Here is a 19,381-nt window from a genome sequence, read left to right on the forward strand (position 1 = left end):
AAGGAACTGGATGGATCAAGAAGTATGTCATCCTCTTAGTATTGAACTGGAAAGCCCTTCAGTGCTAAATTAAATCCATGAATATTACATCTTGCACTCTGTGTCTGAGGAAATGGATTATTATTATTATTTATTTATTTTATTTATATCCCACCTATCTAGTCGATCAAGACCACTCTAGGCGTAATCAATGAATCTTGCACTGAAGAAAATATCTTAGATTTTGAGGAGTTACACAATCTTTGTGGGTGTGAAAGAGAGACACATAAACCAACAATGATTGTCAAAGCAATTTTTCTCAAGTGGTAAAATAAACAAAGTAAAACAAAAGAGAAGAGACAGACAGACAGACAGACAGACAGACAGACAGACAGACAGACAGACAGACAGATAGATAGATAGATAGATAGATAGATAGATAGATAGATAGATAGATAGATAGATAGATAGATAGATAGATAGATAGATAGATAGATAGATAGATAGATAGATAGATAGATAGATAGATAGATAGATAGATAGATGGCTCTGCTTCGTCAATTTGGAAGATATCTTCCTACTCCCCGAGGAGTAGGACAAGGGAGATCCATCAACCTCTGAGAACAAGGGGGATCCATCAGTTTAGTAGCCCATTAAAATCTCAAACAAGTGTTAACCTTTCAAACCCTGCAGGATTTGAGTTTTACCCACCTCAATGGCACATTAACCATCCTTATCAGAAGCTCTCCTGCGAGCATATCACAGACGCCACTTCATCCCAATGTCAACCGTTTTCCTGGACCCATTACAGGACGTTCGGAGGTCAGCTGCTGCCTTCTTCGATGCTACTTTGAAAACCTGAACACTTAGATCTTAAAAAGATCTTTTGAAGAGGGAGATGGTCTTGGTAACCTGACATTTGGTGCCATCTAGCGGTTCCCAGAGAGTTCTCCTTCACCGGTCGCTGATGCTATCTGGATACCAACGCACCCTGTCAAGCCAACAGATGCTTCTGTTTCTCCATAGCTTGGAAAAGTTGTTTTTGGGGAGTACAGCCCCCAGAACATTGCCTGAGAGAAAGGCGAAGGCGGAAAATAGGCACCGTATATAAGAAGACATTCCCTTAAAGATGTCTGATCAGGAGCTTCGTCCCACTTTCACATCCCACTGGAATGGCATGTGGGCATTGCATTTGCAGTTTACATTTGGGGATTCTCCCATTCAGCAGAGGCTGGGCATCTGGGTTTTTAGCTGCTGTTTAGACTGCCCATTGATCAGTTTTCCAACTGCATGACGGGCCAAATCTTGGCATTTTCTGAATGCACAAGGTAGTGATGGCCTTGCAAATTCAAACCAAGGCTTGGACGAATGACGAACGAATGAACGAATGACGGGAATATTACATTTCCATTTTATATTCTCAGGTGTTTCTAGCTTGTCAGTTGACTGGGGAATAGCATTTTCCAAGGGGGTTTAGAAGGGGAAACAAACAACAATCAGAGTCTTTAAAAAATAGGAGAAGCAGGAGCACCATAAATTACTTACATTAAAACAAAATAAGTTGTCTTTAAGCTGCCACATGTTTTTGTCTTGTTTTGTTTGGATTTCACCATAAATCCAGGGTGAGTCCACGTTTCCCCTTTTCTCCTCAGAATTGTCATTCTGTATTCTGTTTTTAATAGAAAATCTTGACAACATATTGGTCCGGCCAAATGGACTGGAGTTTTTCCTGAGTTGCTGGCCCAGTGATTTTTGATCTTGGAGGCTTTTCATGGCGATAGCGGGCGGACCTTCTGCTCAGCAGAAGCTCTATAGGAGGCTGGCCGGAATGTCTTAAAAATCTCCTTTCTCAGCGTCATTAAGTGCACAAATGTCTACCCTTTGATGTCCACGGAATGTCGGAATCTCAAAAACACCAAGTACAACCTTGCTAACGATAAAATAAATAACCGAATGGTTCACCTCTTCTGTGAAACCAACGACCAAGCCTTGAAACCTTGCTGACTAACAAAGAAGCAGCCTTCAAAGTTCCTGCAGGACTCCCAGAAATTGTACCCGAATGTTCCACGAAGCATCCTCTTTGTGTGAGCTTCTGGCCTGGTCCAAGGGGAGCCCAACAAACAGCACACCGTTGTAGTCCAGCCTAGAGATTAGCCATGGCGGCTTGGCTCTTTTGAGACGGATCTTCAAATTAATAATTACATCTCTTTTTTTCCCCCCTAATGGGTCCACAGGTCATTGAGAAGAACGGGAACCCAGCCTCGCAGACGTTTCCTGGGATTGGCCCCCTCAGGAAGAAGAGCCAGAGGCTGATCAAAAGTCCTGCAAGGAAAGACAACAGCTTGAGATGAACTGACAGCTTGGCTGACTAGAAAATGTATTCAGCGAAAAAGCCGTTGGCTCTCAAACACAGAGGAACTCAGAAATCTTGGAGGGCGTTGAGGATGGTGAACAGGAATATCTGGACGACGAAGAACACCCCAAAGGAGAAGAAGGCCAGCATCTTCTTCTGATGCCCAAGAGGCCTGTTAAGCCAAGGACGGTCAGGGTGTCCTTGTAGGTGGCCTTCTTCTGGTGATGATGAGGGTTGGATCTGAGCTGCCGAAGCCTCCAAACCACCACCGTCAGGACCGCTGTGTTGAAGAGCATGGCGCCCCCTAGGTAAACGAAGCTAGGAGATGGTGTCACAGAAACTTAGCCAAATCCTCCTTGTGAGCGTGCCTTACAAATTCTGAAAATAAGTCATGTGGCTAGAGGAGGCAAATGGGCTGAAAACATTCACACTTTGCTACCTAGTTTAGCAAAACCTCCCCTTGTCCATTGAGCTTGCCTTCCTGTGATTAACAGAGGCCTTTAAAGGAAGATCAGCATCATCCTGTTAAGAACCAGCAACCTCCGAACAACCTCTGCTTTCCACAACCTCTGCCCTACACAAAGCGAGATGCTTAAAGAAGGATTGTGGGTGCTGGCTGTACCCCATCTCTTATAGCATGTGCTTCATTATAGACCCACCAACCCAAGAAGCACTTAAAGCAGATTCCAAAGGCCACACTTAATTGTGCAATTCCCCCACACGTCACTTGGATCCTGTCGTTTGGCTTTGCAAATACGATGAGCTGTCCATGCCAAGAAAGGAAGGAGAGACGTGGCAGAAAGAAAGCCTGAGGCTGGACGAAGCACAACATGTGTGCGAGATTTGGGAAGTGGGCCTAGAACGGTCTTGAGCGTCAGCCCAGTCCATCAGTGGATGAGCTCATCATCTCCGGCTGATGAGGAAGGAAGCACAGCTACAGTAGTTTAAGGGTTGTTGAGTGCCATGGTCAAAACCAGCAGTTCCCAGTCTAGGTTCTCCAGAAATTTGGGGCTTTCATTCCTAAGCATGGTCAACGGCAAGGATTCTAGGTAGCTGATGTCCATTATCACCTGTATCAGTGATTCCCAACCTTTTCTCCCCAAGATATTCTTGGGCTAAAACTCCCAGAAGCCTTCACCACCAGCTCTGCTTGCCAGGATTTCGGGGAGCTATAATCCAGGAAGCTCGGGGGACCCAAGGTTGGGAACCACCAACCTTGATGACGGCAGATTCAGAACATCTGCCCTCTTTCACACCTAGGAGGTCTGATGAAAGGGGGCTTAGAAGCTCGTAAATATTGGCCTGGGGGTGTGTGTCGCGGATTCACCACAGTGCAAGTGTCTTTGTGTAAATCATGGCAATGAATTGCATCTTGTTAACCCCTCGCATTTCTAGTCACATGCCAAGTGTAATTGTGATTTATTCAATTATACTTGCCCTGGTGTAAATCCATGGTAGGGGTCTGGGCATTTTCTATTTTGTTCTGTTTGGTTTTGCTTAATTTAAAGCTCTAAAAATCAGAGCACCCCCCCCAAGTGAGTAAATACAGCACAGTGTGTAAATTTGTCACTTTACATATATCCTGTGCATTCTTGTTTTAAGTCTATGCCTTTTGCATGTCTTTATGTCTTTATATTAAAAGGAACAGCAAGTGCCTACTTTCTGGTATTCAATAGACTGAGCATGCTACAACTCTATTAGCATACAAACTCACTGCTAGGGATGTCAATTTCATTTGGATATAATTTTAGACCTTGGGAAGCCTTTTATGTATGCATTTTAAAAAAATGTTTATTCTTATTCAGAGACTATGAAAAGAAATGACATTGCAATTCCATTGACTGGTATTATTATTATAAAAGATTCAAGTTTTAACCAAAATCCTAAGTATCCGTTAAATATCAGTGTAGTATGTACTGCATATTGTTCCTAATATTGCCATATGTTTTTTTACAGCTCTGATTGTGTTATTTCTGAGATCTGCAGCTGATTGTAATATTTTATAAAATTCTGTGGAATTGTGCCCACTGCTCCAATGACTATGGGGGTCGCTGAAATGTGTTTCATCCACAAGCATGTGTTTTGTTAATTTTTCCAGTTCTTTATCTTCAACTCTGGCATCCCCTGGAATTGCAATGCCAATGATCCAGACCATTCTTCATCCTATTACTACTGTGTCTGGTGTGTTATGTTCAAGGTGTCTGTCTGTTTGCATCTGGAAATCCCACAAGATCTTGATTTCCTCATTTTCTGACACCTTCTCTACCTGATATTCCCATGGATTCTTGGGTGCTGGCTAATCATCATCAGCCTTGTATGGAAAGTTTTTCGATATAGATTTTTTTTTCTTCATTATTACTCTGGTGTTTCCATTATTGAAAAGCATCTACACATGTGGAGCCCGATGGCTCTTACGTTCTGTAATCCCCATTGTCTGCCTTCGAGTCTGCTAGCAGAGAAACTGATCTCAAACCTCCATCTGCAAGGGATGGTGAGAAACACTGCATGGATCCAGGCTTGCAAAGGACAACCTTCCCACTGTGCAAAGAGTTACTGCATGTCCAATAAACACAGCTGGGAAGCTGATGCATAAAGGAACATCTGTCGGCAGCTGGCGGTCCCTCTCCTCCTCGTTTCCTCACCAGCCTTTTCTCTGGAATCCACCCTTGAAAAGAGAAACGCCAACATCAGCAGCTAAAGGGGATGATCAAACTTTGCTCAACGCTGGCATTTGAGGAGTTACATGGATCTTAGTTCCGCAGTTTTGACCAAGGCCGCCCAGATGTATACAGGTGCGTGGTTTTTGGATTACAACTCACAAAACTGAAGAATCGCAAATGTCAAAGCTTCCACTCAGCAAATGAAAGTCAGAGTGGAGCCAGCAGAGATGAAAATACTGGGGCAGGGCTGACCCAAGACATTCTGCTGCCTGAGGCACAGCGTCAAAAGCAACACACTTTTATGGAAGCTTGTTATGCAGATATTTTTATCACTGCTATTGTGTGTCTTTCTGGTGAGACTTTTCTAGTTTTCATTTCCTTCCTTCCTTCCTTCCTTCCTTCCTTCCTTCCTTCCTTCCTTCCTTCCTTCCTTCCTTCCTTCCTTCCGTCCTTCCTTCCTTCCTTCCTTCCTTCCTTCCTTCCTTCCTTCCTTCCTTCCTTCCTTCCTTCCTTCCTTCCTTCCTTCCTTCCTTCCTTCCTTCCTTCCTTCCTAGCTCCTTCCTGCCTGCTTCTTTGTCACAATATAAATAAAGGAAGCATGCTTTTTGCTCCCTGCTCCCATTGGCAGATCTTGGAATGCTTGGGGGGGGGGAGCAGGGGAGGCCCCTCATCCTGACCTTTTCTGCCCTAGACTGCAGAATTCACAATGCTGGATGGATCAAGGACAGGCCAGCGTCATGTCTTGCGACTCTGAAGTAGTGGGAGAGGACACAGGAGTGGCCCACAGGGACTGGGTGAGGCGCACTCCACATACTTATCCGTTGACGCCACTGACACTCAGTTCCACTGCTGCATTCAATAAGAGGGGTGAAATTCGTCCAAAGAAATGCACTGAACGCCACGAGCACCTTTGCAATGGGCACAGGATCCAGCTCATCTTGTTCATAGCCGCAATAGCAGAATAAAGCCGATGCCACCGTACACAGTACAGACAATGGGGCGGCATCCCCTTGAGCTAATGCAGGGTGTAACAACGGCCCTGCAAGGATGGCAGTCCATCCAACCTCTGGCTTGCACTGCATGCGCTGAAGATCATAAAAATGTAGTGCACACACAGACACACACCTTTGTGCAAACCTTGGAAGGCAGGAAATAACAGCACGCACAACAGATTGTTTGGGTGCATGGTGAAAACAAGACCAGATCCTGCACGAGATCTTTAAAATTTAGGAGGAAGAGGGGAAGGAAAGAGCTCAAGAGTTACAAAGCAAAATTCTTCAGGAACTGGTGGAAGCTGGTCTAAAAGTTACTTTCTGTGCACAATTCAAGGTGCTGCTGGTTATTCCCTACAAAGCCCGGGACTTGTCAGAAAGTCTCTCCTACGAAACAGCTCCCCGTCTTTTCGCAGGCCATGACGTTCAATAAATTTTAAATTTAACCACTGCATAATTTGAATGCGATGTGTTTTAGTTCTTTTATTGCTGTACACCACCCGAAGTGGATTGCTTTTTATTTTTAAAAGGTTGTTTAAGAGAAGAGCTAAAGCTTTCTAGCGACAAGGGGCTCAGTCCCTCACTGAACGGCAAAGGGGGGGGGATCCTGTAGGGGGGGGCGCAAGGACAACAAAAACTTTCCTGGAAGTCGCCGGTTTGGATACAGAAGGAAGAGAAGGTGGATCCACATTTTATGAGGCTAACACAAGATTGTGCGCCTTCCCATAAAGTTCCCTGATTTCACTTCCATCCTCCTTTTCCTCGAATGAGCTCCAGGTGGAGTCTATGGTACTCCTCACAACAACCCTGGAAGGGAGGCCAGGATGAGAAAGCAGGATTAGGTACAGCCACCCACGTGGCTCAGTGGGGCTAGGACATGAATCCCCTGAGTCTCAGTCCAACCCTCTGACTGCTAAAACACACTGTCTTCCTGGAACTGTGAAGACGTAGAAAATCTGGCAGGGAAGGGCCAGCTCACATCTCTCACCCCAAGTGGGAGGGAGTTCCCCTGGTGCTGCTGCTTGCATTTCACTTGTCCCATCAATAATTCACACCAGGCCAGATGGCAAGTTTTTAAAGGGCGGTCCTGTCCCTGAGGCATGTACAGCTCGGTCCATTCTATGAGGAAACCAAAAGCAAGATTATTCCACATTATCATCCCTGTCAGTGCAGGCCTCGGGAATGTTCGTGGAAATACATTTCTCTTTCCGCCTCCCGCTCCAGTGGTGTGATCGCCTTCTTCTCTCCATGTGCTTCTGCAATTCGATATGCAGAGGAAACCATTGTGTACATTCCAACAAAAATAATTCCAGTGGCTCTTCCTGATTCTTCTTTTACACCTTTTTTGCCACTTGAGGGAGCACTCCTTCTAAATACAGTACAGAGTCCTCATCATCTCAGCTGGCCAGACTCTTAGGTCCTTCTTTCCTTGTGCCTCTGTCAATGGTCTCTATACTCTGTTGTTGTTGTTGTTGTTGTTGTTGTTGTTGTTGTTGTATTCCTGCTGCTTTTCCCTGGAAGCAAACCCACTAAATCCGAAAGTTTTAGGGTTGCACGTGGCCGAGAGTTTAAGCCTTTCCCCTGCTCAACGGGAGCCCTTGAAAGTTTCAGCCAACCGGTTTCTTGGAGCTCAGCTCTTGCCTGTTCAGTAACGAGTTACTCCATGGTAACTCCTACACAGAACAGCAGGAGGAGGACCCGCGCAGCCGGATGCAAGGCCAGGTTGCGCGGCGGTAACCCGATCCCCGACTGCTTTAGGTCTTGGGACAGGATTAGTCGGCACATATCAGCGTGGCGGGTTGCAGCCCTCGCGTCACGTCTGAAAGGACCCCGGCCCCTTCTCTCTCTCTCTCTCTCTTCCCCCCCCCTTCCCGAGTCTACTGGCTCCTGGGCCGGGCCAGGGGACGACCCCCCCCTCCGACATCTATCCACCCCCCCCCCACAGCCCCGGCTCGGCCGCCCCGCTTTGCGCGCTGCTTCCAAGGGGAGGAGACTAAAAGTTTCTCCCTCTCGAGGCGCGCCGATCGCGGCAATCGGACCTGCCTGCGGACGGAAGGGGAGGCGAACCCGCCAGCGCCAGGACCGAGGCAGGGAAGGACGCCGCCCGCTCCCCCCACCGCCCCACTTCCAAGGGGGTCGCCGATGCTGGAGGCGGAAGGCACGGGGGCGCCGAGGTGAGCCGCGGCCAGGTCTCTCCAGGGCGCGCGTCTCAGGGCGATGGGGAGACCCTCGGGGGGGGGGCAGGCAGGGCAGGGCCCACAGAGGACCTAGATGCCAAGGGGGCGTCCAGAAAAGGGGGGGCGGAGGCGGATCGGTGCATGCACGGACCGGTGTGCAAACTCCCGCCACCCCAAAATGTTCATTGCAAAGTTGCCATTTGGAGGGCAGAAAGTTGCAGCGCCGTCTGGGGAGGAAGGGGTTAAAAGCCAGCGGTGGCGAGAGGAGGAAGGAGGGGGGGGAAGAAGAGGGTGCAGGAAACGTCTGTTCTCCCCCCCCCCCACAAGCAGCGCCTCTGGGCATGCAGGAGGCTCCCTCTGGCTTCCTGCTCCTTTCTCGGACTTTTGCGCGGAGGAGCGCATTGCAAGGGCGCAGCGCCTGCCCGGACCGGCCCAGCTATGCGCGCGAATTGGGGGGGTGGTGGAGAAGGGAGGGTGGAGGATGGAATGCGGGGCGGGGGCGGAGAGGGGACTCCCAAGGGGGGGTGTCACTCTGCTCGGCCAACCCCCCAGCCAATGGCCTGGAAGCATCTGGTGAGGGATGGAGCCAAGGAAGCTGCTTTCGGCCAATCAAGAGGGGGCGAAGGATAGTGGGAGGCTGGGAGGGGGGAAGTCTTCCCCTACCCTTGATCTGGGTTGTCTGGAGACGAGTAGGTCTGGGTGGATTGCAGTGAAAGGGAGGGGGAAGCAAAGCATTGAAAATTTACTGCTGAATGACTCCCCCCCACCCCGAATGCTGCCTGGAGGAATCTGGGAACTAAAGTCCAAGAAAATTCAGTTTTCTAATAGTTTTGAAAAGAAACCTTCCTGGTTGAGAACATTCTGGGAACTGTAGTCCTCAAAAAGTAACTTTTATGGGCATGTCGACTGGAAGGGTCTAGCACCCTTGCAAACACACAGACGGCGATGAGATTTCTAGCTATACACTTGTTGGGGGATTCTGGGTGTTGTGGTCCCAAACCACGTAAGTTTTTCATCCCTGCTGCATCTTTAGGAGGGAGAGGTTTTAGATCTCGCCAGCTTTTGGAGGACCTGACCCATTTCCTCAGATGCCCCCCCAGCAAAATATTCAAGGCCACAGGTGTAGATGCAAACCTAAGGAGGGTGAGACAGAAGAACAGGAGATACAGAGAAGGACCAGTGTATTCATTCACTCTGTTGCTAATCTTTGAGAGGAGTCATCATGAGCCTCCTGGCCATGTACGTGAGGTCAATTACGCGTCAATTACCTTCTGAGTGTTAAAAGGGGGGGTCCTAGTGAGTGTGTGTTTTATGGTGAAGGCAGAAGTGACCTGTTTTGTCTCCTAGCCCTGTTGGCAGGTGGAGAAGTCTTCCTGTTGCGGTCCCCAATCTTGGGTCCCCAGATGTTTTTTGGACTACAACTCCCAGATATCCTGGCCAGCACAGCTAGGGGTGGAGGCTTCTGGGAGTTGTAGTCCCAGAAGACGATCTGGGGACTTCCAGTGGTTGGGAACCACTGCAAGACAACACCGTAAGGTAATAATACAGATAAAGCATCACAGATAAATGGATTAATATGTGTTAAGAGACAGCTTGTTGAAGCCAGGAAGGAAACAGTCGGACTGCTAGACGTCTTCAGGTTGAGCTCTTTCCTTTGGCGTCTCCTACCACATAAACATGTTAGTTATAAAGCTATCTCCTCGGAAAGGCTTTCATTGCCGGCGATGGAGAGAGCAGGTTGTCCAGCAGAGCTGTACCAGTTACATCTCAGTCTACCTCTTCCCACCCCAGGATAAAAAGAGTAAAGCGTAAAGAGTGACAGTGTTCTTGGGTGAAGGGATTCTTGCATCTTACATCCTTCCAATCACACTATCAAAGAACCTACCTGATGGAAACAAAAAGACCTCTTTCTGTATAGATTTATAGCCACACCGTTGGTCCGTTTGTGTACAAGTAATGGATAATCAATGACAATGTAAAGCCCCACCCTTTTCACGATTTTCCAGGTAAAGAATGCTCCAAAGTGATTGAGCCTTCCCTTCTTCTGGGGGCAGTTTTGGGACTGCTTGCAGCTTTTTGCCCAAGCCCCCCCCCCCCCAGGCTGGCTCTTCTCCCAGGAAGTCCAGTGGGGGGAATCGAACTCCGAAACTCTGGCTCCAACAGCCAGAGACCTAACTTACCGCCAGCCCAGTAAATCAGTTTGTTGAAAACTGAAAATGTCCCACCTAGATTATTTGTTTCTTTCCCTGGTGTTAAAAATGTACTGCAAACTGACAATAAAAAACATATTGTTTTAATTTCTCGGCAGCTACAGAACCACAAAGGGCATGCATGGGTCTTGTTCAAGTGTTATAAATGAGGGTTTCCAACCAGGCTTCTAGTTATGAAGAGGGACCAATCTGTATGAAGATGGAGCCTGCCTTCTTTACTAATCTTTTAGAGATCACTGGAAAGTGAATTGCCTCCAATTTCAAATTCCTTCTTCAGAAATCTACTACTTTGTAAAAGAGAACTTGTTGTCGGCTTGTAAGCTTTCTCTCTCTGGGCACATCAAAACAGCAAGCTCAGAACTCTTGTTTCTTCAATGCCCTTAAAGGGTGAATGTTATGCATTTCAACGGAACCGCTTTTTAGAAAGAGCCAGGCCTTTTAAAGAGCAATTTTAAAATGCTTCTTCCACCTGGTAACCAGATGATAACTGTGTTGAAAACTTCTAGCTGTGGTCATCAGTCTTCTGGTGTTATTGGTTTGCATGTCTGTGCATGCAAACACCCAGACAAAATGTATAAAGGCGGGCTGGCTCTTCACTTTGTGAAGTCCCTTCCGCTGCTGCGGATTCTTGTAACAAAGAACCAGATCTTACCACTCAGATAACACTAGAATTACTCCTTTGTTCACTTTCTCCTGTGTTTTTGATTGTGAAATGTTTTCTTTACTAAATAGATCTTTGGGGCTCAGATGAGTCTTCTGGTGTGCTCATGGCAGTTCTCTACGTGCTTAGCAAGACAGGGGAAAACTGTGGAAGGGATATCAGCCCAGGCAAAAAGCTATTCTGGTGTCTTTTCCAATTGTTTGTATCTTCCACTCTATAAATGAGCCAGCCTTCATCTGTGCAGACCTTGAGGTGACTAATAATAATAAATAATATGGGAATCATCCAGGATTGGGAGGGTCAGATGTGTGTTACTTTCAGCTGAGTACACAACATACAAGTCAATGCAAATCAGCCCAGAATTTTCCCCTGCAATCTGAATTTTTTCCCCTCTGCCACTGGGACTTCTCCTTTTTTTTTGCAGTAAATGCATTCTGATCTGTTTGGCCAGCACGATTGCTTGAACCAGCATAGAAGAGCATGCGCAGAGGTGATTGTGGTTGGCAGGTAGGGAGAGAGAAAGCAAAAGGGCACTTGTCTGGGTCAATTCCTCTCGTATATCTTAGGAGATCACCAAGAAAACTTTCGGTCTTTGTTAATAGTGCTGTTTCTTTTTTCATTTTTTTTTTAAAGCTTGTGCCAACACTGCAGTGATGTTGGGCTTTGGCAGCTAGGAGACAAAAAGGAGGGAAAGAGGAGGAAATTGTTAATCAGCACTTCTTTGCAGCTTGTTAAGGTAGTTATACCGTAGCCATGTCTCCTGCAACTCTGGATGGCTACAGCAGAAGCCGCCTTAAAAAGCTTCAAACAAGAGCTGATTGTCAATTTCCTCCTCTCTCTCTGCTAATGCTTGTGTGGTCAGCCTGGCTTCCCAGTGGACCCATTCATATTTTTCCCGCTGTGTAGTGACATCCCTTGTTTGTTTGTTTTTAATTCCTAGCAAACCCGGCAGCAAAATTTATTTAATACTTACATGATGGCTCCTATCCACTTTCAGTGCTCTTCTGTCCAAGCAGGAGGGCTGGCTATGGTCTATAAGACGGTTACAGCCTGCTGAGAGGGATCTTGCACGCAAAGCTGCAGCTATGAAATATACAAAACCACTGTAACCATGAACGGAAGAATACCAGCACCTTGCACTGCAGTTGGTCTCTCGTCTCTCCCTACTTTATTTGTTATGGCACTAAAGTTGGGTTGAAGTGATTAAGCTCTCCTGACATTGATAGGCTGGCCATCCTCTCTTGCCCTGTACTTAACCAATTTAGATCCTCCAGTACCCGTCCATTAAGGCTTCCTGGAGCACTTTCCCAGCTTGGCAAAACGGCCGGCCGTGGGGCTCTGGTTATACAGCCCTTTCCGGAGCCTAAGTAAATGTAAACTCTCAGACGCAGAAGACCTGAAGGCAGGTGGTCCTGACATCTTCCCAGCCTGCCTGTTGTGTGCAGTTTTCTTTGATAGCCCAAGAAGACCCCTGGCGTGGCACAGGTGACCTGACAAGATAGAGCGAAACCATTCAAATAGTGTATTTTTTTTAGAGAGAGAGATGCAGCTGTTTTCTTGAAATACTGGCTGCCAAAGGACATTATTTTTGGCTGGGGTTCAGGTTCGCCCACCTGCTGAGTAAACAACGGGGCTGTGCGTCAACACCAGTCCTTATTTTTTTGGGAACGCAGCTACCAAAATATCCTAGCCAACGTAACAACACACACACAGACACACACACAGACACACAGACACACACACACACACACACACACACACACACACACACACACACACACAAAAGCAACTTTTTCACATTGCTGCTTAAGATTTGCCAGAGTTTCTCTGCTAGAACCAAAATTCTGGGCCCGCAAAACAAAAACAAGCACAAACCCTGAATCCTGTGACTTTTGTGAAATCCAGTGGATCTGCTCCATCTGTTATTTTGTATAATTGTTTTTAAAAAGCAGAAACAAAGACCTCCTCTTTTCCCCCCCTGTCTTAGCAAGAGCTTTGCCACTTCAACTGAGTAGCGCTTCAAAGAGTTCCCGGATGTTGACCAAATAATTCCAGACAAATATAAGATGTAGCGCTTTCCTTTAAACCATATCAACAAAAAGGGTAGTAAGCGATGGAGAGAAAGTAGCACCATCTACGGACTTGGGGATCAGATTCAAGCCCCGATTCCTCCCCGTCGGCTTCACCAGCCCCCAAAGGTTGAAAACTAACCATTTTAATAAAATATGGGGTAGAATGAGGGGAGTCTTGAGGGATCTCACCCCATGACCCAGGAGAGGACAAACACTGTTCCCGCAGGCCATTTTTGCCCCAAATCAATAGGTGGGTCTGACCTTGGGGGGGGGGGGGCTTTTGGATAGCCTGGTGGGCTGAAAAAAAATGGCCCTTGGAAATTTCATGAGGTCCGTGAGCTGCATTTTGTCAGACTTGCCTCAGAGCCTTGGAAAGCTGAATTCAGTGGCCAGGACCCTGTTCCAGGCTTATCTTGTGCTTGACAGCATTTGGAGAGGCCACCTGAGGTCTCTTGATGCCTGGGGATTGTGGCGGGAGGGAGAAAGCACTGCTATCTTTTTATCCGACTGGCACGGCCCCTTATTCCTCCCCCACCACTAATAGCAATTTTTTAAAAAAATAACACCATCAAGTTATTTTCAACTTGTGCTGACCTTCCCAGCATTTTCTAGGAGTAAAGTCCTCAGAGGGAGTTTCCCCGTCCTTCCTCCTGAGGGCGCTCTATAGGGCCACAGTGCCGCTTGTCCAGTGCCACACAAGTGGCAGGGCACACGACTCCACCCGCCACACACGTGCGGGTGATCTTGGCTGATCCTTCTCCAAGGAGGCAGAGAGGAGACTCGAACTCCTGGCCCCTGGCTCCACAGCCAGGTGCTCCAACCCACTGAGCTGTACCCGGTCCTGTCAGACTGTAGTCCCATCCATCTCTCTTATTGCCCCCTACCCTCTCTTCTCTCAGGGCGGGCAGAGGTTCTCTGTGGAGAGCAGCAGCCCTCAGAGTGAGGCATGGCGGTGGGTTCCCTCAGGAAATCTCTCGTACTGCTTTCTGCCTTCCCGAATTTGGAAAATGGCAGGAGGATTTGAAGAGGGCGAGTGTAGAGGAGAGGGTAGAGTTTTGGATTAGGGCTGAGGAGACCTGGGTTCAAATCCTGCTTAGCCATGGAAACTCACCAGCAGGGGATGTGGAACTGGTAAAATAGCTCCGCATACTCCAAAACCCTTCTCTGGTCAACAGGTCAGAGGTCAGAAGTGACCACAGGCCAGAAGTGACTTGAGGGCACCCCCTCTGTCTTGGAGGCAAGCCTGGCTTCTCACACCTGCACCAAATGAAGACGTGTCTGCTTAAATAGATCTTTATTGTCAAAGCCATCAAAAATGTTGGCACCTCCTCCCCAAAATGAAATACTCCCGTTCCAGATGAGTTTGAGGTTTTTTTGCACATTGGTCCTCCTCCATCCCATAAAGCACATGCCAAACAAAAGCAAACTGGCGCCTTTGAAAACAGACAGACTGGATTCAGTGCGAGCTGTTCCTGGATTAAAAAAAAAACCCTTTTGGCCGGGTCCATCTTCTCTCCAACCGTTTAGGAATCCCAGATGTTGAGGTCTTCTGGAGTTTCCTGAGACCATTTTGTTCCTTGCAGCTCGGACCTAAACGGAGCAAGGAAAAAGAGCGATGCCAGAAAGCGGAGGGCCGGGGAAAGGACCCCCTCCGCAGTAGGAAAAAATGGCTTTGTTTGCGCAGCTGGAGGAACGATTATGCGAGGCTCGCTGTCGCTTGGGCCCCAGCCAAACTGGAGTCCCTTTTCTGCTGCCATTCTCCCTCATTGCATGCTTTCCCTTCTGCGTTTGTCCCTAGTTCCCTGGGTCTGGATTTGTGCGCACTCTTCCACTTTCAACACCCAACTGTGCATACAAATGCAAATGTCAAAGCTGGGGGCTCCTTTTTTTTTTTCCAGTTTGCTGTATCTCCTGGAATCCTCCAGCCAAGCTTAGCAAAGCAGGAAAAGTTGGGCCAATGAAGCAATGAAGTGCCCCTGGATGGCTCAGCAGCCTGGGTCCGACCTAGGACGAGGCAAGGCTGAAGTTCAACAGAGGCAGACGTCCTTGCCTGCCCAGCGAGGATGATGCTGGAATGGGGCAGAGAAGCCCTGGTTTGCAAGCCCTTGGCAGCCGCAGGGTGGCTTGACTGCTGGAGGGCTCCATCGTTGAGGTCTCTGGCTGTGGGGCCAAAGGCTGGGGGTTGGGTTCCCCACCCACCTCCTCCAGTGATCCCTGGATTCTCTTCCAGCTCTGAAATTTATGAACCTAACATGGAGAGTTGAGACACCTGCCGGCCAATCTGGAGGGCAGAGAGGGCATCGATGAGATCCTGAGAGAGCTAGCGAAGAAGACCAAGGGGCGGAGGGGGTCTGCTTCTGGCCCAGGCAACCGTTTTCAGAGACGAAAGGCCGCTTCTTGGCCTCGGCCAGGAAAAAAAAAACAGCAGACACAAAGGTGCCAGTGAGAAAACATCGGCCCGGAGGGTTGCCAAACAGAGCATTCTCCGACTGCACTCCAGATGGGTTTTTTTTTCCCCTAGAGGGCTATAAAAACTGTAATATGAGCCAGTCCTCACTTAGGCCCTTGGAGAGCCCAGCAAATAATCTTGCGTGGTTTTATTAGCCCCTTTCTGTGACTCCTTCGGAATGGGTCACCACGGCCTGAGGGGCCTGAGCAGGGTGGCCTCTTTATACCCTTTTTGAAGGAGAAGAGTTCTCTGTCCGATGGGCACAGAGGCCAGTCTTCCTCCTGATGGGGTGTGGACCATCCCTGATGGAAAGGGACAGAAAGAGTAACATGGATAGCTCAGGAGGGTTAGGCTCAGAGGTTGGGAGTTTGATTCCCCACTGGGCCTCCTGGAGAGGGGCTGGACTGGATGACCCCCTGGGGTCCCTCCCAGCTCTGGCATTCTAAGGGGATGATTATAAAAAGCTTGCCCTTTCAAAACGCCTGGACAGCGGTGGTTCAGGGTCAGCCGCCTGTCGCTCCATTTGGCAGCTTCCTGCAGGCGGGCCAGAATGCCCGTCCTCTTTCTTTCGGCGTTCCCCTTTGAGTGAGAGCGCGGCAGACGTCATGAGGCTGAGCAGCCCCCGTGCGGGAGCTTTGCAAGGGTTCCGTGAGAAGCCAGCCGGGTTGGCTCCCACTCCGAGGTCTGCTTGGTGTCTGGATGCAAGCACCAGGGGCCCTTTCATGTGGGCAGAGCCCTTCGGGGAAGAGCCGAGCCTGCAAACAATTATTGCAGCGTTGTGGGTGGCTCCTTCCCCCCCCCCATGTGATTCTTATGGCTCTTGGATGTGAAGTTTTGTGCAGGGGAGAGGGTTTCCAAAGGAGACAGGGGCACATAGAGAAGCGCATGACTTTGCCTCCCGTTTGACTCAGGCTCCCCAAACAGGCCAGAAAAGCCTTTCTCTGCAAGACCTTAAGAGTCAGTGGGGCAAAACGATTCATTTACCCCCAGGTCCTTGGGCCCATGTGTTGTGGCACATTAAATCTAGGGCGGTCTATGCCAGACAGTTCAGGGGTTGAGGTCTCTGGCTGCAGAGCCGAAAGTTGGGAGTTTGATTCCCCCACTGGGCCTCCTTTGAAGGGACCCTACGGGTGGATGACCCAGAGGGTCCCTTCCAGCTCTGTAGTTCTAAGAGGATGATGGTGATAAGACTGGCCTTGGGTCCAAAGCCCCTTCCCTCTGACATGTGCCCTGCTGAAACTGGGTGGCAGATCGTGGCACTTGAGTAGCAGACCAGAAAATCCCACTTAAAGGAACTTTTTGCAACTGAATTTTGGCAGCACCCCCCAAATAACTTGCTTAAAGCAAGCAAAAGGCATGCTCTAGTCTAAATGACCTGTAATCATTTTATCTTTTAGTGATTATATGAGTCAAGGCTTTCCCTGGACTTGGAAGTGTAAATCTTTACTTATTTCATTCTCACAGGTGAGAACGAAACTATCCCACTGCTTTTCCCCTACTGGGCAAGATTACATGGGTTTTTGGACATTTTTTCCCCTGCATTTTAAGACATTCTTCTGAAGCAGGTTAAGGTGTGCAATTTTGACTCTCTCTTTGATGCTGGAATAATTCTCCATCGAGGGACCTGCTTTTTCAACTCTTTGAACTTTAATTTCCTTCCTTATAAATCAGGTAAAGAGTCCTCCGCCTTCCCTTTTTCCCTAATGCTTTTTCCTTCCCTCCCCACTTTATTTTTCGAGGAAGCCCTAAGAGGACTACTGTACATGGTATAGCCTTTCCCCACAAACATGCTGCCGGATCAAACATAATGATTTTCTGGTATCTCCTGTTTGATTTATTTAAGGAAGCTTAACAGGTTGTGCCTACAGACAGAGACTTAACCTCGCGTCCAGATGGGGAAGGCAGGTTTATCGTCTTTTTATTTATTGTCTGTTTTATATGTGTTGTAACCACCTAGAGTACTGCCTCTGCACTAATGGGAGTGAGATAGAAATATCATTCATTCATTCATTCATTCATTCATTCATTCATTCATTCGCCACCTAGAGTGGTCTTTTAGGCCAGATGGGCAGGGTATAAATCAAATCAAATAAATAAATAAATATTCATTGATGATGATCCCCTTGCCTGCATGCTTCCCGCTGACATTACCTTTTCCATGATTCGATGGAGAGATTGGTGAGCATACAGAAAACTCCACTTGTCTTGCACGTGTCCCCTGCTTTTCTCATCCAGCCTCCCTTAGAGTGAAGTTGCACCCAAAAAAAGAAATGAGATTATAATTGTACAGCATTTTGTATGTGATCCAGTCCTTGGCCAATGGCTGCACATGGAACAGAGCAGATAAAGAATATATCAAAACCTGCTAAATGTCTGTGCTTAAGCCCAGAGGGGTGTGGGAGGGAGAGGGTTGCTACTGGAGGTGTGTTGGGGGGGGGGAGAGGTCAAAGGTCTGGCAAGTTTATCTAAGGCTGCTCTTTGGACAAAGGCAGAGAGACCTTTAGCAGCTGTTGTCCAGCTTGGAGGGGAAAGCTTAATGAATGGATTAATCATTTATTCCAGCTTCTTGGCTTAGAAAGAGTTTGTCCTGCCTGAGGGACAGAAAGAGGAAAAGCTGGCAGAAGCAATGATGTCCTCTATCCAGAATCTGGAGAAGTCAGACTTCTGGACTGCTAATATATATATGGTCTGTATATATATTAGCAATCCAGAAGACTGAATTGTCCAGACTCTGGACAGAGGACATCAGAATATTCCCCCCCCCCAGGTTTTTTGCTTCCATCCAGCCCAGATTTTGACTGTTCGCACTCTCTGGAGGTACACCTGTGCAGGTGTCATGAGCAGGGTGTCCACCTCGTGACTATGAGGGTGCCTTGTGGCCAGTTTGGGAGAAACAAGGCGTTCATCATTCATGGTAGGTGGGTTATATTTCTGATCGCAGGGTTTGGAACAGTTAGTCTGTTTCAACAGGAAACAGACAGAAAAGTACAAACTTCACACTGAGATACCTTTGTTAGTCTTTAATGTCCGCCCATGAATACCTGAACATCTCTCTCTCAAAATGTTCAGGTATTCATGGATGGACATTAAAGACTAACAAATGTACTGTATCTCAGATAAAAGATAAGCGAGAATACCTAAGTACTGACCCCATTATGTTGGCTTGCTTCCTGAAAATACCCAAGGAAGATTTTTACCGTATTTTTATTTTGCATATTTCCAACATTAGACACGTTCTGATAGTTGGGGATCAGCTTTAATGTACACCCTGTATTGCTTTAGCCTGGCACCTCCTTATTAAGTCAGTGATTGTCTTCAGATGGCTTGAGAAAGTTACATTTTTTTGGACAGCACGTCCCAGAAGCTAGATCCTGGGGAGAGTATCTTTCTCCCCTTCCCCAAATATTTTTCCCAGTCTCTTCCAAAATCCCCTGCTTCTGGAACAGATAGACCAGCTTGGATGTATTCTGTGGCCCATAATCAATATTCTGTTTCTACCCTGTTTTAAAATACTGCAATCTGCATACATTATGAGCCTGAAGTCTATTTTGAGTGTGTTTTCTTGGCCTGCAGAATGTATTCTGCCTCCCCTCTCCGTAGAGATGGGCAAGGAGTTGCATGACATAGCCCATCACTGGTGACCTTGCTTAGCACCCTCTCCAGCTTCTAAGATTCTGCTAGGCTTTCAGATAGATCATCATGGTTCAGAAATTTCTGCAGGATACTGAATTGTTCTTGTGATGGGCTGTCAATCCGCTTCCCATTTATGGCAACCCCATGAGTGAGCCATCTCCAAAATTTCCTGTCCTCCACCGCCCTGCTGAGGTC

At 47.7% G+C, this 19,381-nt stretch overlaps 1 protein-coding gene across 2 annotated transcripts in view; it reads left to right on the top strand.

Moving 5' to 3' along the window:
• The first annotated feature begins 7,711 nt into the window (after positions 1–7,711).
• Positions 7,712–19,381, top strand: part of CCDC102A (coiled-coil domain containing 102A) — a 31,049-nt gene continuing 19,379 nt past the window's right edge. Inside the window, exon 1 of one of the 2 annotated variants that reach the window (XR_013538617.1) lies at positions 7,712–8,158. The gene's annotated coding sequence lies outside the window, so the exon portion shown is untranslated. The remainder of the gene's footprint in view (positions 8,159–19,381) is intronic. The other variant, XM_020797941.3, reaches the window with a different exon arrangement.

This window comes from Pogona vitticeps, chromosome 10 (genome assembly GCF_051106095.1).
Source record: "Pogona vitticeps strain Pit_001003342236 chromosome 10, PviZW2.1, whole genome shotgun sequence".
NCBI classification, from domain to species: domain Eukaryota; kingdom Metazoa; phylum Chordata; class Lepidosauria; order Squamata; family Agamidae; genus Pogona; species Pogona vitticeps.